Source organism: Mesoplodon mirus (genome assembly GCF_964341445.2).
Source record: "Mesoplodon mirus genome assembly, chromosome: 1".
NCBI classification, from domain to species: Eukaryota; Metazoa; Chordata; class Mammalia; order Artiodactyla; family Ziphiidae; genus Mesoplodon; species Mesoplodon mirus.
In genome coordinates, this window is record NC_138976.1 from 71473966 (window position 1) to 71494954 (window position 20989).

Genomic DNA, 20989 nt, shown 5'->3' on the forward strand with positions numbered 1-20989 from the left:
CTAAATGCTCCCACCAAAAGACACAGAGTGGCTGAATGGATACAAAAACAAGACCCATATATATGCTGTCTACAAGAGACCCACTTCAGACCTAGAGACACATACAGATTGAAAGTAAGGGGATGGAAAAAGATATTCCATGCAAATGGAAATCAAAAGAAAGCTGGAGTAGCAATTCTTATATCAGACAAAATAGACTTTAAAATAAAGACTATTAGAAGAGACAAAGAAGGACACTACATAATGATAAAGGGATCGATCCAAGAAGAAGATATAACAATTGTAAATATTTATGCACCCAACATAGGAGCACCTCAATACATAAGGCAAATACTAACAGCCATAAAAGGGGAAATCGACAGTAACACACTCATAGTAGGGGACTTTAACACCCCACTTTCACCAATGGACAGATCATCCAAAATGAAAATAAATAAGGAAACACAAGCTTTAAATGATACATTAAACAAGATGGACTTAATTGATATTTATAGGACATTCCATCCAAAAACAACAGAATACACATTTTTCTCAAGTGCTCATGGAACATTCTCCAGGATAGATCATATCTTGGGTCACAAATCAAGCTCTGATAAATTTAAGAAAATTGAAATTGTATCAAGTATCTTTTCCGACCACAATGCTACAAGACTAGACATCAATTACAGGAAAAGAGCTGTAAAAAATACAAACACATGGAGGCTAAACAATACACTACTCAATAAGGAAGTGATCACTGAAGAAATCAAAGAGGAAATAAAAAAATACCTAGAAACAAATGACAATGGAGACACGACGACCCAAAACCTGTGGGACGCAGCAAAAGCAGTTCTAAGGGGGAAGTTTATAGCAATACAATCCCACCTTAAGAAACAGGAAACATCTCGAGTAAACAACCTGACCCTGCACCTAAAGCAATTAGAGAAAGAAGAACAAAAAACCCCCATAGTTAGCAGAAGGAAAGAAATCATAAAGATCAGATCAGAAATAAATGAAAAAGAAATGAAGGAAACGATAGCAAAGATCAATAAAACTAAAAGCTGGTTCTTTGAGAAGATAAACAAAATTGATAAACCATTAGCCAGACTCAACAAGAAAAAAAGGGAGAAGACTCAAATCAATAGAATTAGAAATGAAAAAGGAGAAGTAACAACTGACACTACAGAAATACAAAAGATGAGAGACTACTAGAAGCATCTCTATGCCAATAAAATGGACAACGTGGAAGAAATGGACAAATTCTTAGAAATGCACAACCTGCCAAGACTGAATCAGGAAGAAATAGAAAATATGAATAGACTAATCACATGCACTGAAATTAAAACTGTGATTAAAAATCTTCCAACAAACAAAAGCCCAGGACCAGATGGCTTCACAGGCGAATTCTATCAAACATTTAGAGAAGAGCTAACACCTATTCTTCTCAAACTCTTCCAAAATATAGCACAGGGAGGAGCACTCCCAAACTCATTCTATGAGGACACCATCACCTTGATAACAAAACCAGGCAAGGATATCACAAAGAAAGAAAACTACAGGCCAATATCACTAATGAACATAGATGCAAAAATCCTCAACAAAATACTAGCAAACAGAATCCAACAGTACATTAAAAGGATCATACACCATGATCAAGTGGGGTTTATTCCAGGAATGCAAGGATTCTTCAATATATGCAAATCAATCAATGTGATACACCATATTAACAAATTGAAGAAGAAAAACCATATGATCATCTCAATAGATGCAGAGAAAGCTTTCGACAAAATTCAACACCCATTTATGATAAAAACCCTGCAGAAAGTAGGCATAGAGGGAACTTTCCTCAACATAATAAAGGCCATATATGACAAACCCACAGCCAGCATCGTCCTCAATGGTGAAAAACTGAAACCATTTCCACTAAGATCAGGAACAGGACAAGGCTGCCCACTCTCACCACTCTTATTCAACTTAGTTTTGGAAGTTTTAGCAACAGCAATCAGAGAAGAAAAGGAAATAAAAGGAATCCAAATTGGAAAAGAAGAAGTAAAGCTGTCACTGTTTGCAGATGACATGATACTATACATAGAGAATCCTAAAGATGCTACCAGAAAACTACTAGAGCTAATCAATGAATTCGGTAAAGTAGCAGGATACAAAATTAATGTACAGAAATCTCTGGCATTCCTGTACACTAATGATGAAAAATCTGAAAGTGAAATCAAGAAAACACTCCCATTTACCACTGCAACAAAAAGAATAAAATATCTAGGAATAAACTTACCTAAGGAGACAAAAGACCTGTATGCAGAAAATTATAAGACACTGATGAAAGAAATTAAAGATGATACAAATAGATGGAGAGATATACCATGCTCCTGGATTGGAAGAATCAATATTGTGAAAATGACTCTACTACCCAAAGCAATCTACAGATTCAATGCAATCCCTATCAAACTACCACTGGCATTTTTCACAGAACTAGAACAAAAAATTTCAAAATTTGTTTGGAAAAACAAAAGACCCCGAATAGCCAAAGCAACCTTGAGAACGAAAAACGGAGCTGGAGGAATCAGGCTCCCTGACTTCAGACTATACTACAAAGCTACAGTAATCAAGACAGTGTGGTACTGGCACAAAAACAGAAAGATAGATCAATGGAACAGGATAGAAAGCCCAGAGATAAACCCACGCACATATGGTCAACTTATCTTTGATAAAGGAGGCAGGAATGTACAGTGGAGAAAGGACAGCCTCTTCAAAAAGTGGTGCTGGGAAAACTGGACAGGGACATGTAAAAGTATGAGATTAGATCATTCCCTAACACCATACACAAAAATAAACTCAAAATGGATTAAAGACCTAAATGTAAGGCCGGAAACTATCAAACTCTTAGAGGAAAACATAGGCAGAACACTCTAGGACATAAATCACAGCAAGATCCTTTTGGACCCACCTCCTAGAGAAATGGAAATAAAAACAAAAATAAACAAATGGGACCTAATGAAACTTCAAAGCTTTTGCACAGCAAAGGAAACCATAAACAAGACCAAAAGACAACCCTCAGAATGGAAGAAAATATTTGCAAATGAAGCAACTGACAAAGGATTAATCTCCAAAATATATAAGCAGCTCATGCAGCTCAACAGCAAAAAAACAAACAACCCAATCCAAAAATGGGCAGAAGACTTAAATAGGCATTTCTCCAAAGAAGATATACAGACTGCCAACAAACACATGAAAGGATGCTCAACATCATTAATCATTAGAGAAATGCAAATCAAAACTACAATGAGGGGCTTCCCTGGTGGCGCAGTGGTTGGGAGTCCCCCTGCCAATGCGGGGGACACGGGTTCGTGCCCCGGTCCGGGAGGATCCCACATGCCGTGGAGCGGCTTGAGCCTGTACTCTACAACGGGAGTGGCCACAGCAGTGATGAGGCCCACGTACAGAAAAAAAAAAAAAAAAAAAAAAAAAACTACAATGAGATATCATCTCACACCAGTCGGAATGGCCATCATCAAGAAATCTGGAAACAATAAATGCTGGAGAGGGTGTGGAGAAAAGGGAACACTCTTGCACTGCTGGTGGGAATGTGAATTGGTACAGCCACTATGGAGAACAGTATGGAGGTTCCTTAAAAAACTAAAAATAGAACTACCATATGACCCAGCAATCCCACTACTAGGCATATACCCTGGGAAAACCATAATTCAAAAAGAGACATGTACCAAAATGTTCATTGCAGCTCTATTCACAATAGCCCAGAGATGGAAACAACGTAAGTGTCCATCATCGGACGAATGGATAAAGAAGATGTGGCACATATATACAATGGAATATTACTCAGCCATAAAAAGAAACGAAACTGAGCTATTTGTAATGAGGTGGATAGACCTAGAGTCTGTCATACAGAGTGAAGTAACTCAGAAAGAGAAAGACAAATACCGTATGCTAACACATATATATGGAATTTAAGGAAAAAAATGTCATGAAGAACCTAGGGGTAAAACAGGAATAAAGACACAGACCTACTTGAGAATGGACTTGAGGATATGGGGAGGGGGAAGGGTAAGCTGTGACAAAGCGAAAGAGAGGCATGGACATATATACAGTACCAAACGTAAGGTAGATAGATAGTGGGAAGCAGCCGCATAGCACAGGGAGATCAGTTCGGTGTTTTGTGACCGCCTGGAGGGGTGGGATAGGGAGGGTGGGAGGGAGGGAGACGCTAGAGGGAAGGGATGGGGGAACAGATGTATATGTATGACTGATTCACTTTGTTATAAAGCAGAAACTAATAAAAAAAAAGATTAAATTCAAGAGAATTTTTTTTAAAATATAGAGCCTGTTAAATTGTTTGAATGTATTTCATAAGCATTATAAAGTTCTTACTATTGTGAATGGGATTTTTTTGTATGGCTTGCAATTCAAACTATTAGAAATATTGTGCTGCAAAGGAAAAAAAGGAAGGGAGGGAGGAAGTTAGTTCTATTTTAACTGAATTCTCCTTATTACTGGTAAGGATGATTATATTTGTTGTCTACGTAGATTTATGAACGGTTTCAGTCTTTTTCTTATTTGTCTTTTGGCATATTTGTGTTTTTATAATTAATTTATCAAAACTCTTAATACATTTGTCAGAAAAATTACAGGAAAATATTTACCCTATCAGATATTAAAACTTACTATAAAACAACCCCAGCCAAAATAGTATTGGTATGCACTAGACAGATCAGTGGACCAAAAGAGCATCCAGAAATAAATCCAAGTATATATAGCAACTTAATATGATAATGATGACATTTCTATACAGTAGAAAAGGACTTTTTTTTTTTTTACAAAAGGCACTGGCATGACTGATAGTGTAACTAGAGAAAACATGCTACTACTATATACTTTATATAAAAATAAATTATAGGGCTTCCCTGGTGGCACAGTGGTTGAGAGTCCACCTGCCGATGCAGGGGACGCGGGTTCGTGCCCCGGTCCAGGAAGATCCCCCATGCCGCAGAGCGGCTAGGCCCGTGAACCATGGCCGCTGAGCCTGTGCATCCGGAGCCTGTGCTCCACAATGGGCGAGGCCACAACAGTGAGAGGCCCATGTACCGCAATCAATCAATCAGTCAATAAATAAATAAATAAATAAATAAGAATTAAGTGTTTAATGTAAAAAATAAAACAATGAAAATACTGGAAGAATCTCTGAGAGGACTTTACCTGGAATGGAAAAACTTTCTTACACAAAATGGGAAACCCAAAATCCATGTAACAAAAGTCACACAAATTGGTTATCTAAGTCCATAGTTTCCTAGACTAATAAAGTGTTTTTTTAATTCTCACTTGAATTTCAACGCATTAGGCAGGACAGGCACTCTCCAGTTCCCTATGGTCTCCACTTCTCCCTACTATCTTCCATAACAAGCCTCTTTATACTCATTAACAACACTGAAGTTATTCAAGTTTTCTACCTCTACAATAAAGAAAAAGATCTATTATATTAAATTTTCAATTTCTCTAGAGAAAAGGGACCATGAACAAAACCAAGAGACAAGTAGACTTACGGAAATATTTGCAATTCATTTCTCAAACAATATCTCTAATACACAAAGAGCTTCACAAACTGAAAAAAGACAAACAATTCACTACAAAATGACAAATATATTACAGCCTTCCACCTAAAATATATAATTTTGAGCACACATGGACCATTTATAAAAACTGATCACAATGAAATATATATATATATACACATACATATATGCTTGAAAATTTTTTAAAAAAGAAACTCCTAAAAGGCATAAGAAAATATAAAAATTACCTCTACGTTATTATAACTGTCACTAGGAAACAATCTGTGCAATGAGTATATGCCTTTATTTCATTTCCATATTATACTTCTCTTTATATTTGGATCCTACTCCTTTAAAATGATTTAAAACATTTTCAAGTGCTTATAAATACTCTCTTTAAAAATCATTGCTGTTGACTCTTCCTCATGTTCTTCTTCTTCGTACCCTTACACATTTTAAGTTGGACATTTCCACTAATTTCTTTGGTGTATTTTAAATCCATCCACTTCAATTATTTCTTACCCAAAAATCTTTCACATATGTACATCCTTTCCAAACCCAACATCTAAGCAAAAAAAAATGAAATAAAGGAAATAAAGACTGATACATAATTGGACTACATAAAATTATAAATATCATAATAAAAAGTTTTTGTAAAATTGAGAGAAAAACGTGTTACAAAGGTTTAATGTATTTATACAACTGTTACAAATCAGTAAGAAAATGGACAAAAAACATGAATAGGCATTTCACAAAAGAAACAAACATTCCCTAAACTGAAAACATGGTCAACATGATTAATAATCAGAGAAAAGTAAATAATTATGAGATATTGTTTCTTCCCTATCACAATGGCATAGATTAAAAAGATCTGCAATACCCAATGTTGGCAAGGATATTAAAAAAACAATAATATCTAAAGTTTTTTTCCATTTAAAAAGGACAAGAGCAGTAATATGCATACTAAGAATTCTATGAAACACTGGTTATAATAATGAAAAGAAGTTTTAATGACCCTAAAGGGACCTGATCAATTAACTATGGTATACTTAGCGAAGAGAATACTGTGAGGACATTACAAATGATGTCCATTGACTTATCCTTAGCATTATATGCAGTGCATAGCTTAAAATGGACATTAAGTATCTACTGAATGATTGTATTATTTATTTAATGGATGATTGATTAAATGCTGATTATATAGTTGAGTGCATAGGTGGGTGAGGGACTGATTGACACTGAGTGACCAACTGACCCACTGAGTGACTTGAATGACTGACTGACCAGCTGAATAAGTGACTGATAGGATGAATGTGTGAGTGAGTGCATGATCAGCCAAGAGAGTAACCAACTAACCAAATGAGTGACAGACTGAATTGAGTGACCCTCTGACTGAATAAGGAAAGGACTAAATGAATAAATGAATTAATGAATGAATCTCTAATCAGTGAAATGGAAAAGTCTCTACAATACACACTCTTGAGTTAAAATGGCACAAATGAGAATGAATGGGATGACCCTATTGATTTAAAACTGTACTTGACACATTAAAAATAAAATACCTAGGAATAAACCCACCTAAGGAGGCAAAAGACCTATACTCAGAAAACTGTAAGAGACTGATGAAAAAAATAAAAGATGACACAAACAGATGAACAAATATATAATGTTCTTGGATTGGAAGAATCAATATTGTCAAAATGACTATACTACCCAAAGGAATCTACAGATTCAATGCAATCCATATCAAGTTACCAATGGCATTTTTCACAGATTTAGAACAAAAAATTGTATAATTTATACGGAAACACAAAAGACACTGAATAGCCAAAGCAATCTTGAGAAAGAAAAACGGAGCTGGAGGAATCAGGCGCCCAGACTTCAGACTATACTACAAAGCTACAGTAATCAAGACAGTATGGTACTGGCACAAAAACAGAAATACAGATCAATGGAACAGGATAGAAAGTCCACTAATAAACCCACATACTTAAGGTCACTTAATCTAAGACAAAAGAGGCAAGAATATACACTGGAGAAAAGACACTCTCTTCAATAAGTGGTGCTGGGAAAACTGGACAGCTACATGTGAAAGAACAAAATTAGAACACACCCTAATACTACACACAAAAATAAACTCAAAATGGATTAAAGACCTAAATGTAAGACCAGACACTACAAAACTGATAGAGGAACACATAGGTAGAATACTCTCTGACATAAATTGCAGCAAGGTCTTTTTCAATCCACCTCCTGGAGTAAAGAAAATAAAAACAAAAATAAACAAATGGAACCTAATTAAAAGCTTTTGCACAGCAAGCAAAAGAAACCATAAACAAAGTGAAAAGACAACCGTCAGAATGGGAGAAAATATTTGCAAATGAAACAACCGACAAAGGATTAATCTCCAAAATACACAAACAGCTCAGGCAGCTCAATATCAAAAAAACAAATAACCCAATCAAAAAATGGGCAAGAGATCTAAATAGACGTTTCTCCAAAGAAGACATACAGGTGGTTAAAAAGTACACGAAAAGATGCTCAACATCACTAATTATTAGAGAAATGCAAATCAAAACTACAGTGAGGTATCACCTCACACCAGTCAAAATGGCCATGATCAAAATATCTACAAACAATAAATGCTGGAGCGGGTGTGGAGAAAAGGGAACCCTCTTGCACTGTTGATGGGAATGCAAACTGGTACAGCCACTATGAAGAACAGTATGCAGGTTTTCCTTAAAAAACTAAAAATAGAGCTACCATATGATCCAGCAATCCCACTCCTGGGCATACACCCAGAGAAAACCATAATTCAAAAAGATACACACACCCCAATGTTCATTGCAGCACTATTTACAATAGCCACCAAGACATGGAAGCAACCTAAATGTCCATCAACAGAGGACTGGATAAAGAAGATGTAGTACATATATACAATGGAATATTACTCAGCCATAAAAAAGAACAAAATAATGCCATTTGCAGCAACATGGATGGACCTAGAGATTGTCATACTGAGTGAAGTAAGTCAGAGAAAGACAAATATCATATGATAGTACTTATATGTGGAATCTAAAAAAGGCTACAAATGAACTTATCTACAAAACAGAAATAGAGTTACAGATGTAGAAAATTAACCTATGGTTACCAGGGGATAAGGCAGGGGGGAGGGATAAACTGAAAGATTGGGATTGACACATACACACTACTATATATAAAACAGATAACTAGTAAGGACCGACTGTATAGCCCAGGGAACTCTACTCAATACTCTGTAATGGCCTATACAGGAAAAGTATCTAAAAAAGAGTGCATATATGTATATGTATAACAGATTCACTTGCTGTACACCTGAAACTAACACAACACTGTAAATCAACTATATCCCCAATAAAATTTTTTTAAAAAACCATTAAGTGCAAAAAAATTAAATTAAATTAAACATCCAGAAAGATACTAAAATTTATTAAGCAATTTATTAAACCAATCACTAAAGGACTTGTAATCTTTTTTCCCCTTTGATTGATGAATGTGATTTTTAGATCACCACGTTTATGCACCTGACTTTTTCTGTTTGAAGAGATATTGTTCAACACGTATATTACTCTAATATTGCCTCTTAAAACCGTGTATAAAATATATGCAAATGTATGTATTTTAAAACAACATCATGATTCTTTCACGTAAGAAGGAAGGGATGTGAGATGAATACTTACTCAACTTTGAGGTTTTAGAGAAGAAAAGGATGAGAACAGGTACACATTTAAAGGACAATGAAGTCAAACTTCATCATTTTACCCTGGGCCAGTCACGGAAATATATGCATGACCAGCAATAATTCAAAAGATCTCCTAAGAAACCTGACGCCATGGATTATATACGAATAGAAAGCAGAGAAAAATGTAAATTCTTCAGCAAATTTATCTCCTTCCCCTATTTTTCGTCCTAGGAACACATTTTGAGCCACTCCTCAGAATCATTCTTCATGATGACTACATAGGAAAAGGTGAAAATAAAGATGGGGGAAAGTCTTTGAATAGATCTCTGAAAGTGCTGTGCATCATGGGGGAGGGGGGGAGTGACCCTTAAGATTTCATTTCAAAACCATCACACTCCAATCTTATACTACCAAGAAATTTTTTTATATTAACAAGCGATGAGTTTGCCTATAGAAAATAAAATTGCACAGGATATTTAACTAATTCTACTATTGAAGTACTTAACACTATCTTTTGCTATTGATATTCAAAAAATCTAAAGTTATTTAAATCAGTATGAATTTAAGCTCATACTGATTTTTAAAATACTACCATTTTAGAAGAATACTATTTTAGACATTCTAATGAAATAATCCTGTAAAGATTATAATGCGTCAGATAAAAAATAAACCACTTATGCATAAACAAGAATCAGGAATACATAAACATGGAAATGAAATTTAATTTTCTAGACACTTAAGTATTTTCTATTTTGGATGGATTTCCACTTCCACATTAACCATCATAAATCAAACGAACTTGTACCATAATTTACTATTTTCTTCTCTGGTCATTCCCCAAGTGCTGAAATCCTCTCCGAACAAATCTTTCCAAGTTAAACCTTTGTTAAACCAATATATCTAATGGTTGCCTATAAACAAAGGGTGAGAGGTAGAGGAAGGAAAGTAGTATCAAAGGAGAGAAATAACTCCTACCATGAAGACTGTTCTTAATACAATGTTATTTTTATTGACCACCATAATCAGCCACACTGTGAAACTTATTACAATGAAAGGCGTACTTATTTTATTATTAATAATTTAAAATGTTCCAGGTAATAAATATATTCCAATTATCACTGAATATTTGCCTTAAAAAAGTCTGTGGGAAGGAGAGTTGGGGGTAAAAGCAGGAATAATATTTTTTAACAAGACAGGCTACTACTCTGATTCTCTTGTTTATATATATTTTATATACAAAGTAGTATCCATCCATTACAAAAGCTTAAAAAACATTATTCTAAGTTCAGTTTTTCAAAATATTAAGTTATAAAATCCAGACTCACCTTTAATTCTATCTTTTCTGTTCTGGTCAATTATCCACAGATGTGATAATCAGCCCTTAAATTAATTTTTTCTTGGGTATTCCAGTTCTCAAATGATTCACCCTAGGCTATGGACTGCCATTATGAGTGACAAACTTCTCTTGGTATGCAAATTTGATACAGATAAAACCACAATTTAACCATTGTTAAATTATTAACAATTAAAGGCCAAAAATAGATTAGGAAGAGAAGAAAAGATCTTAAGTTAGCAAAAATCCATTCATCAAATACAAAAAATAAGACCTCATAATAAAGTCAAAAAAAAAAGGTAAAAGAGAAACGGAAAAACCAAAGTCAGATCCAAGTTTAAAAATAAGAAAAACGGGACTTCCCTGGTGGTCCAGTGGCTAAGATTCCACGCTCCCAATGCAGAGAGCCCAGGTTTGATCTCTGGTCAGGGAACTAGATCCTACATGCTGCAACTAAAGACCCTGCATGTCATAACAAACATCCAGCGTGCCACAACTAAGACCTGGCTCAGCCAAATAAATAAATAAATATTTTTAAAAAATAGAATAAAAAGGGAAATTAAATAGAATAATTAAATTGTGTAATTGACACAAAGATCTGCTTATGTCTCTAAATTGTTGACTTGTTCATTTTATCTTCAAACATTTGAATACCTCCTGCATGCCAAATACTATATAGGACTTGAAAATGAAGAAACTAATAGAAATATTCCCTGACCTAGAACTCACAGTACAGTTTCACAGGAGCCTTTGTTGAAACAAAGTCAGGAAATGGACCCAACTATATACACAGTTTAAAACACTACCATTTCACAACAGCAGAGAAAAGATGGATTATTCAACAGATAGTGTTGGAACAATCAGACAATGATCTGAAGGAAAAGGATGGATTCCATCTTATACCTTGCACCAATATAAATACCAGCTGGATCAACAAAACATGGGAGAGTTTCAAAAACATGATTTCAGGGATGAGAGGGACCTAATGAAGTATGATTAAAAACAAAAAAAAGACTGATAACTGACAGAAAGGACTGAAAAAAATGAAAAATAAAAAATGTATGCATGGCCAAAAAAAAATTACACTATAAAGAGACGCAAAAAAGATAAAAATACAACATGGAGAAAATATTTACAATGCATTTCCCAAACACAGAGCTATGTTCCCTAGTATAAAAAAACTCTCACAAATCAAAGTAAAAGGTCAACAATCCAAAAGAAATGAGCCAGGATGAGAGTGAACAGTTCCCAGGAAAAGAAAATTTAAAGTTAAAATAATAATGAGATTCCATTTTTCACATCTCAAATTGGCAAAGATCAAACCATCTGAAAAGTGTAGAAAAGTATAAATTGGCATTTCTATAGAGATAAATTTGGCAATATTTATTGAAATTAATAACACATACCACTTTTAAATCAGCAATTCCTCTTCTATTTATTTAACCTATATTTATGGACACATACACACAAACTGACTTATGTACAAAAATACTTACTACTTTTTGAATTCTAAAACATTTAAATGTGTCACCTGTTCAAAAAGGACATAAAATTTTTTAAGATCAGAAAAATTATTATTTTTTTATTAGTCATCCATTTTATACACATCAGTGAATACATGTCAATCCCAATCTCCCAATTCATCACACCAGAACCCCCACCCCCCGCCACTTCCCCCTTGCTGTCCATATGTTTTTTCTCTACTTCTGTGTCTCAATTTCTGCTCAGCAAACCAGTTCATATGTACCATTTTCTAGGTTCCACATCTATGCATTAATATGCGATATTTGTTTTTCTCTTTCTGACTTACTTCACTCTATATGACAGTCTCTAGATCCATCCATGTCTCTACAAATGACCCAATTTTGTTCCTTTTTATGGCTGAGTAATATTCCATTGTTTATATGTACTACATCTTCTTTATCCATTCATCTGTCAAAGGGCATTTACGTTACTTCCATGACATGGCTATTGTAAATAGTGCTGCAATGAACATTGGGGTGCATCTGTCTTTTTGAAGTATGGTTTTCTCTGGGTATATGCCCAGTAGTGGGATTGCTGGGTAATATGGTAATTCTATTTCTACTTCTTTAAGGAACCTCCATATGGTTCTCCAGAGTGGCTGTATCAATTTACATTCCAACCAACAGTGCAAGAGGGTTCCCTTTTCTCCACACCCTCTCCAGCATTTGTTTGTAGATTTTCTGATGATGCCCATTCTAACTGGTGTGAGGTGATACTTCATTGTAGTTTTGATTTGCATTTCTCTAATAATTAGTGATGTTGAGCAGCTTTTCATGTGCTTCTTGACTATCTGCATGTCTTCTTTGGAGAAATGTCTATTTAGGTCTTCTGCCCATTTTTGGATTGGGTTGTTTGTTTTTTTAATATTGAGCTGCATGAGTTGTTTATATATTTTGGAGAGTAATCCTTTGTCCGACGATTCATTTGCAAATATTTTCTCCCATTCTGAGGGTTGTCTTTTGGTCTTGTTCATGGTTTCCTTTGCTGCGCAAAAGCTTTTAAGTTTCATTAGGTCCCATCTGTTTATTTTTGTTTTTCTTTCCATTACTCTAGGAGATGGATCAAAAAATATCTTGCTGTGATTTATGTCAAAGAATATTCTGCTTATGTTTTCCTCTAAGAGTTTTATAGTGCCTGGGCTTATATATAGGTCTCTAATCCATTTTGAGTTTATTTTTGTGGATGGTGTTAGGGAGTGTTCTAATTTCTTTCTTTTACATGGAGCTGTCCAGTTTTCCTAGCACCACTTACTGAAGAGACTGTGTTTTCTCCATCGTATATCCTTGCCTCCTTTGTCATAGATTAGTTGACCATAGGTGCGTGGGTTAATCTCTGGGCTTTCTATCCTGTTCCATTGATCTTTATTTGTTTTTGTGCCAGTACCATATTGTCTTGATTACTGTAGCTTTGTAGTGTAGTTTGATGACAGGGAGTCTGATTCCTCCAGCTCCGTTTTTTTCCCTCAAGACTGCTTTGGCTATTCGGAGTCTTTTGTGTCTCCATACAAATTTTAAGATTTTTTGTTCTAGTTCTGTGAAAGATGCCACTGGTAATTTGATAGGGATTGCATTGAATCTATAGATTGCTTTGGGTAGTATAGTCATTTTCACAATATTGATTCTTCCAATCCAAGAAAATGGTATATCTCTCCATCTGTTTATGTCATCTTTAATTTCTTTCATCAGTGTCTTACAGTTTTCTGCATATAGGTCTTTTGTCTCCCTAGGTATTTTATTATTTTTGTTGCAATGGTAAATGGGAGAGTTTCCTTAATTTCTCTTCCAGATTTTTCATCATTAGTGTACAGGAATGCAAGAGATTTCTGTGCATTAATTTTGTATCCTTCAACATCACCAAATTCATTGATTAGCGCTAGTAGTTTTCTGGTGGCATCTTTAGGATTCTCTATGTATATTATCATGTCATCTGCAAACAGTTTTACTTATTCTTTTCCAATTTGTATTCCTTTTATTTCTTTTTCTTCTCTGATTGCCGTGGCTAGGACTTGCAAAACTATGTGGAGTAACAGTGGTGAGAGTGGACATCCTTGTCTTGTTCCTGATCTTAGAGGAAATGCTTTCAGTTTTTCACCATTGAGAATGATGCTGTGGGTTTGTCGTATATGGCCTTTATTATGTTGAAGTCAGTTCCCTCTATGCCCACTTTTTCTGGAGGGTTTTTATCATAAATGGGTGTTGAATTTTGTCAAAAGCTTTTTCTGCATCTATTGAGATGATCACATGGTCTTTATTCTTCAATTTGTTGATATGGTGTATCACAATGATTGATTTGCGTATATTGAAGAATCCTTGCATCTCTGGGATAAATCCCAGTTGATCATGGTGTATGATCCTTTTGATGTGTTGTTGGATTCTCTTTGCTAGTATTTTGTTGAGGATTTTTGCATCTATATTCATCAGTGATATTGGTCTGTAATTTTCTTTTTTTGTAGTATCTTTGTCTGGTTTTGGTATCAGGGTGATGGTGGCCTCATAGAATGAGTTTGGGAGTGTTCCTTCCTCCGCAATTTTTTGGAAGAGTTTAAGAAGAATGGGTGTTAGCTCTTCTCTACATGTTTGATAGAATTCACCTGTGAAGCCATCTGGTCCTGGACTTTTGTTTGTTGGAGATTTTTAATCACAGTTTCAGTTTCATTACTTGTGATTGGTCTGTTCATATTTTCTATTTCTTTCTGGTTCAGTCTTGGAAGGTTTATACCTTTCTAAGAATATGTCCATTTCTTCCAGGTTGTCCATTTTGTTAGCATAGAGTTGCTTGTAGTAGTCTCTTAGGATGCTTTGTATTTCAGTGGTGTCTGTTGTAACTTTTCCTTTTTCATTTCTAATTTTATTGATTTGAGTCCTCTCCCTCTTTTTCTTGATGAGTCTGGCTAATGGTTTATCAATTTTGTTTATCTTCTCAAAGAACCAGCTTTTACTTTTATTGATCTTTGCTGTTGTTTTCTTTGTTTCTATTTCATTTATTTCTGCTCTGATCTTTATGATTTCCTTCCTTCTGCTAACTTTGGGTTTTGTTTGTTCTACTTTCTCTAGTTCCTTTAGGTGTTAGATTGAGATTTTTCTTGTTTCTTGAAGTAGGCTTGTATAGCTATCAACTTCCCTCTTAAAACTGCTTTTGCTGCATCCCATAGGTTTTGGATCATTGTGGTTTCATTGTCATTTGTCTCTAGGTATTTTTTGATATTCTCTTTGAGTTCTTCAGTGATCTCTTGGTTACTTAGTAACGTACTTTTAGCCTCCATGTGTTTGTGTATTTTACGTTTTTTTCCGTGTAATTGATTTCTAATCTCATAGCGTTGTGGTCAGAAAAGATGCTTGATATGATTTCAGTTTTCTTAAATTTACTGAGGCTTGGTTTGTGACCCAAGATGTGATCTATCCTGGAGAATGTTCCATGTCCACTTGAGAAGAAAGTGTAATCTGCTGTTTTGGAATGGAATGTCCTATAAATATCAGTTAAATCTATCTGGTCTACTGTGTCATTTAAAGCTTGTGTTTCCTTCTTAATTTTCTGTTTGGATGATCTGTCCATTGGTGTAAGTTAGGTGTTAATGTCCTCCACTATTATTGTGTTACCATCGATTTCCTCTTTTAGAGCAGTTAGCAGTTGCCTTATGTATTGAGGTGCTCCTATGTTGGGTGCATATATATTTATAATTGTTATATCTTCTTCTTGGATTGATCCCTTGATCATTATGTAGTGTCCTTCCTTGTCTCCTGTAACATTCTTTATTTTAAAGTCTATTTTATCTGATACGAGTATTGCTACTCCAGCTTTCTTCCATCCCCTCACTTTCAGTCTGTATGTGTCCCTAGGTCTGAAGTGGGTCTCTTGTAGACAGCATATATATGGGTCTTGTTTTTGTATCCATTCAGCAAGCCTGTGTCTTTTGGCTGGAGCATTTAATCCATTCACATTTAAGGTAATTATCGATATGTATGTTCCTATTACCATTTTCTTAATTGTTTTGGGTTTGTTATTGTACGTCTTTTCCTTCTCTTGTGTTTCCTGCCTAGAGAAGTTCCTTTAGCATTTGTTGTAAAGCTGGTTTGGTGGTGGTGAATTCTCTTAGCTTTTGCTTATCTGTAAAGCTTTTGATTTCTCCATCAAATCTGAATGAGATCATTGCCAGGTAGAGTAATCTTGGTTGTAGGTTCTTCCCTTTCATCACTTTTTTTTTTTTTTTCTTTTTGCGGTATGCGGGCCTCTCACTGTTGTGGCCTCTCCCGTTGCGGAGCACAGGCTCCGGATGCGCAGGCCCAGCGGCCATGGCTCACGGGCCCAGCCGCTCCGCGGCATATGGGATCCTCCCAGACCGGGGCACGAACCCGTATCCCCTGCATCGGCAGGCGGACTCTCAACCACTGCGCCACCAGGGAGGCCCCCTTTCATCACTTTAAATATGTCATGCCAGTCCCTTCTGGCTTGTAGAGTTTCTGCTGAGATATCAGCTGCTAACCTTATGGGAGTTCCCTTGTATGTTATTTGTTGCTTTTCCCTTGCTGCTTTCAATAATTTTTTTTGTCTTTAATTTTTGCCAATTTGATTACTATGTGTCTTAGTGTATTCCTCCTTACGTTTAATCCTGTATGGGACTCTCTGCACTTCCTGGACTTGGATGGCTATTTCCTTTCCCATGTTAGGGAAGTTTTCCACTATAATCTCTTCAAGTATTTTCTTGGGTCCTTTCTCTCTCTCTTCTCCTTCTGGGACCCCCATAATGTGAATGTTGTTGTGTTTAATGTTGTCCCAGAGGTCTCTTAGGTTGTCTTCATTTCTTTTCATTCTTTTTTCTTTATTCTGTTCCCATCAGTGAATTCCACCATTCTGTCTTCCAGGTCACTTATCCGTTCTTCTGCCTCAGTTATTCTGCTATTGATTCCTTCTAGTGTAGTTTTCGTTTCAGTTATTGTATTGTTCATCTCTGTTTGTTTGTTCTTTAATTCTTCTAGGTCTTTGTTAAACATTTTTTGCATCTTCTCGATCTTTGCCTCTATTCTTTATCCAAGGTCCTGGATCATCTTCACTATCATTATTCTGAATTGTTTTTCTGGGAGGTTGCCTATCTCCACTTCATTAAGTTATTTTTCTGGGGTTTTATCTTGTTCCTTCATCTGGTACATAGCCCTCTGCCTTTTCATCTTGTCTATTTTTCTGTGAATATGGTTTTTGTTCCACAGGCTGCAGGATTGTAGTTCTTCTTGCTTCTGCTGTCTTCCCTCTGGTGGATGAGGCTATCCCAGAATGAAGGAACTCTGGGAACCTGGTACTTAAAAAATTAGATATAATAAATTTCCAGTCATCATAAATATTGATTTTACCTTCAGTTAAATATTAGACCAAGATGAGTCTTCATTTTTTCATAATGCTATAATAATGGCTTGATTATTCAACATGAAGAATCCTTTTACTGGAACCATTTTTCAGCTCATTTCTGTATTGAAGTTGAGACTGAGTGCCATATTAGTTCTGTTTGGAATCCTCCTTGAAGACTTGTCCATCATAGTCAAGACCAGGGCTCAGAGTTTCTAAAAAAGATTTTAGAAGATGAATTAAATTTAGTCAGATGTAGGCTTGGCAGCTACCAGGAGCAAGACTTCTAGGATGGTGGGTGACCTTGCTGAGTCAACTGTCTGGCATTGAATCCTTCTTTGCCAATTTAACTAATGTGGTGTCCTCATCTGGCAGTCCGGTGGTTAAGACTCCGCACTTCCACTGCAGAGCGCAGGTTCAATCCCTGGTCGGGGAACTAAGATCCTGCAAGTCTTGTGGTGCGGCCTGCTAGTGTTGGAGGGTCTCCTGCAGAGGTGGCAGGTGGCTGTGGCTCACCGTGAGGACAACGACACTGGCAGCAGTTCTGGGAAGTACTCCTTGGCGTGAGCCCTCCCAGAGTCTGCCATTAACCCCACCAAAGAGCCAGGTAGCAGGACATAAGTATTTTAAGAGAGAATAAAGAGAAGAGACAAATAGAGACAACTCTTCCAAAGAGCTTTGCTCCAAAGGCAGTAGAAATGGGGCAGTAGCTTGAAGACAATATGGAGTCAAGTAATGGTATAAATTAGGAATTGGCAAACTACAGCTCACAGGTCAAATTCAGACAGTTACCTGTTTTTGTAAAGAAAGCTTTACAAAACTGCCTGTTTTGTAAATAAAGCTTTACATGTCTCTTTATTTATAGCTGCTTTTGCACCACAATGGTAGAGTTGAGTAGTTGTATTAGAGACAATCTTGCCTGAAAAGCCCAAAATATTTACTCTCTGTTCTTTAAGAGAAATACTGCCAAATCCTGGTTTAAATCAGTGACTCTCACAGTTTGGTACCCAAACCAACATCATCAGCATCACGTGGGAATCTATCAGAAATGCAAATTCTCAGGTCCCACCACAGACCTACTGAATCAGAAACTCTGGGCACGGGGCCCAGCAATCTGTGTGTAAACAAGACCTCTATCTAGGTAATTCTGATTAAGAACTACTGGGGGGGCTTACCTGGTGGCACAGTGGTTGAGAGTCCACCTGCCGATGCAGGGGACACAGGTTCGTGCCCCGGTCCGGGCAGATCCCACATGCTGTGGGGTGGCTGGGCCCGTGAGCCATGGCCGCTGAGCCTGCGCGTCCGGAGCCTGTGCTCCGCAACGGGAGAGGCCACAACAGTGAGAGGCCCGCATACCGCCAAAAAAAAAAAAAAAAAAAAAAAAAAGAACTACTGGGTAAGGGAACAGTTCTAGTAAAGCCAGGAACAGATAGGGACCCATCGGGAGTTTGTGTTCACAAATTTAAAGGGCCTTGAAGAGATTTAATGGAAACTTAACAGGCCTCAAGGAGGCTGTCGGTGAGGGCTTAAAGGAAAATGAGGAAAATGCTATTGAAAGCTAAATAAAAGGAGACCCTTGTTATATAGTAAAGTTTAGCAAAACTATCACCTATGGTAACATGGAAGATAAAACATATAGTTAATAAATTAAGAAGATTCTAGGTAGAATGTTGAAGAAACAGCTAGCTTCTTCTATCTGCCTTTATAAGTGAAAGAGCAGCAAGAGGAAATAAAAAATGAGCTATTCGCTTTCTGAGTGGAATTTCAATGAAATGTAAAGGGCTAAGAACAGTCTTTTCAGCCAGCAAAATGTTCTTAAAGAAAGGGCCTCAGGCTTCCCTGGTGGCGCAGTGGTTGAGAGTCCGCCTGCTGATGCAGGGGACACGGGTTCGTGCCCCGGTCTGGGAAGATCCCACATGCCGCGGAGCAGCTGGGCCCGTGAGCCATGGCCGCTGAGCCTGCGCGTCCGAAGCCTGTGCTCCGCAAAGGGAGAGGCCACAACAGTGAGAGGCCTGCGTACTGCAAAAAAAAAAAAAAAAAAGAAAGAAAGAAAGAAAAAAAAAAGAAAGGGCCTCAAGGCAAAAACCAAATCTAGAGTGGGACCACTGTTCAGACCTCAGAAAGATCTGAATCAGTACCTCACAGATCCTTTCAAACAAGAGAATACCTTAGGATCTTAAGGATATTGTTCTACAGCAGCTTCACAGAAGCCTAAGGTAGGAAAAAGTTCCTCTCAAAACAGATTTGTGGGTATGACTTTTGTCTGATGGAGTAGATTATGAACTGACACACAGGAAGTCCACAAAGTTTTTACTGGAGTTACATTAGCTTAGAATGAAAGGGACAGTAATAATATAAAATAAAAGGAGGCTTTGGACCCCAAACTACTACAGGCAGGAAGCAAGCTCAGAAGCTTACTCAGTGGCAAACAAGATCAGTTCTTCTGGGGAAAAAAAAAAATGATTCAGAAGGTGAAGCCAAAGACCAAAAGATGCCATGGCCCACTAAGAACAACTTCCAGGGAACAGGACTGAACCCTAATCAAGGAACTGCCATCATGCACACAGCCAGGTTTCGGAATTGCCATAGAATGCCGTGTGACTCCCCTTTTCCCTCTTTTTTGAACAGGAATGTCTAATGCAGTTAATGCATGCCTTTCCAATCTTGTAGTTTAATTACGTGGAGGCATATTACTTGTCTTTTCACAGGTCTTCAGTTAAAGAGGAATCATTCTCAAGAAACCATACCCAAGGAACCTCATCTTCATCTGGACCTGATTTCAATGATGAGATACTGGATTTTGAGTGATGTCATTATGGGATGTGAATTAGAGGTCTCTGAGGAAGGAGTTAGTGTATTTTGGACGTAGCAGGGATGTGAAGTGTGGCAAAATGGCAATTATGGCAATAATATTGTCCAGAGATAGCCATAACAAAATCTCCCATCCCATGTTTTCTTCCACAGTGTGACCTTGCCGCTCCCCAATTTATACCGAGGGCTAACCTGATTAGGTCCACCAAACCTAACCTGACTCACTTGATTTTAATTGCCTGCCTTTAGTTGATTTTAAAATCCATATAGCTAACAGTCATTAGCCAAGCAATATATCTAAACTCCCAACAGCTTTCTCATAGATAACACCTTAGACTATAAGTCACTATAATAATGCTTGCCTAAGTTGTTTTTCAGGAGCTTAGAGCTAGTTCTTGACCAGCTCAAACCAGCTGAGACCACCACCCGTTCAACTGGGACTGCCTGATTGTCCAATGGATCACCTTTTCATGTCAGAAGACCAATAGCTCCACCCTCAGATCATGCTAATGCCACCATTTTCTGAACATGCACCCTATGAAGAAGCATGTAGCTCAGTTGTGCCTGTGCAGAACTTCAATCACTGCACTTTTTTCCTGCTTCCAATCACCTTTCCCCATGCCTCAGACCACCGTTCTCCTTTATTCCATAAATATCCCAAGCGCTTCACCTTCGGGAAGGCAGATTTGAGATTTGTTCTCCAGTCTCCTC

General features: G+C 36.9%; 1 protein-coding gene across 4 annotated transcripts in view; it reads right to left on the reverse strand.

Moving 5' to 3' along the window:
• The window catches only part of JAK2 (Janus kinase 2), a 252887-nt gene that overhangs the window by 131268 nt on the left and 100630 nt on the right, over positions 1-20989 (reverse strand). The window contains exon 3 of one of the 4 annotated variants that reach the window (XM_082605230.1): positions 17476-17682. The exons of the other annotated variants lie outside the window; for them this stretch is intronic. The gene's annotated coding sequence lies outside the window, so the exon portion shown is untranslated. The remainder of the gene's footprint in view (positions 1-17475; positions 17683-20989) is intronic. 4 annotated transcript variants of the gene reach the window in all.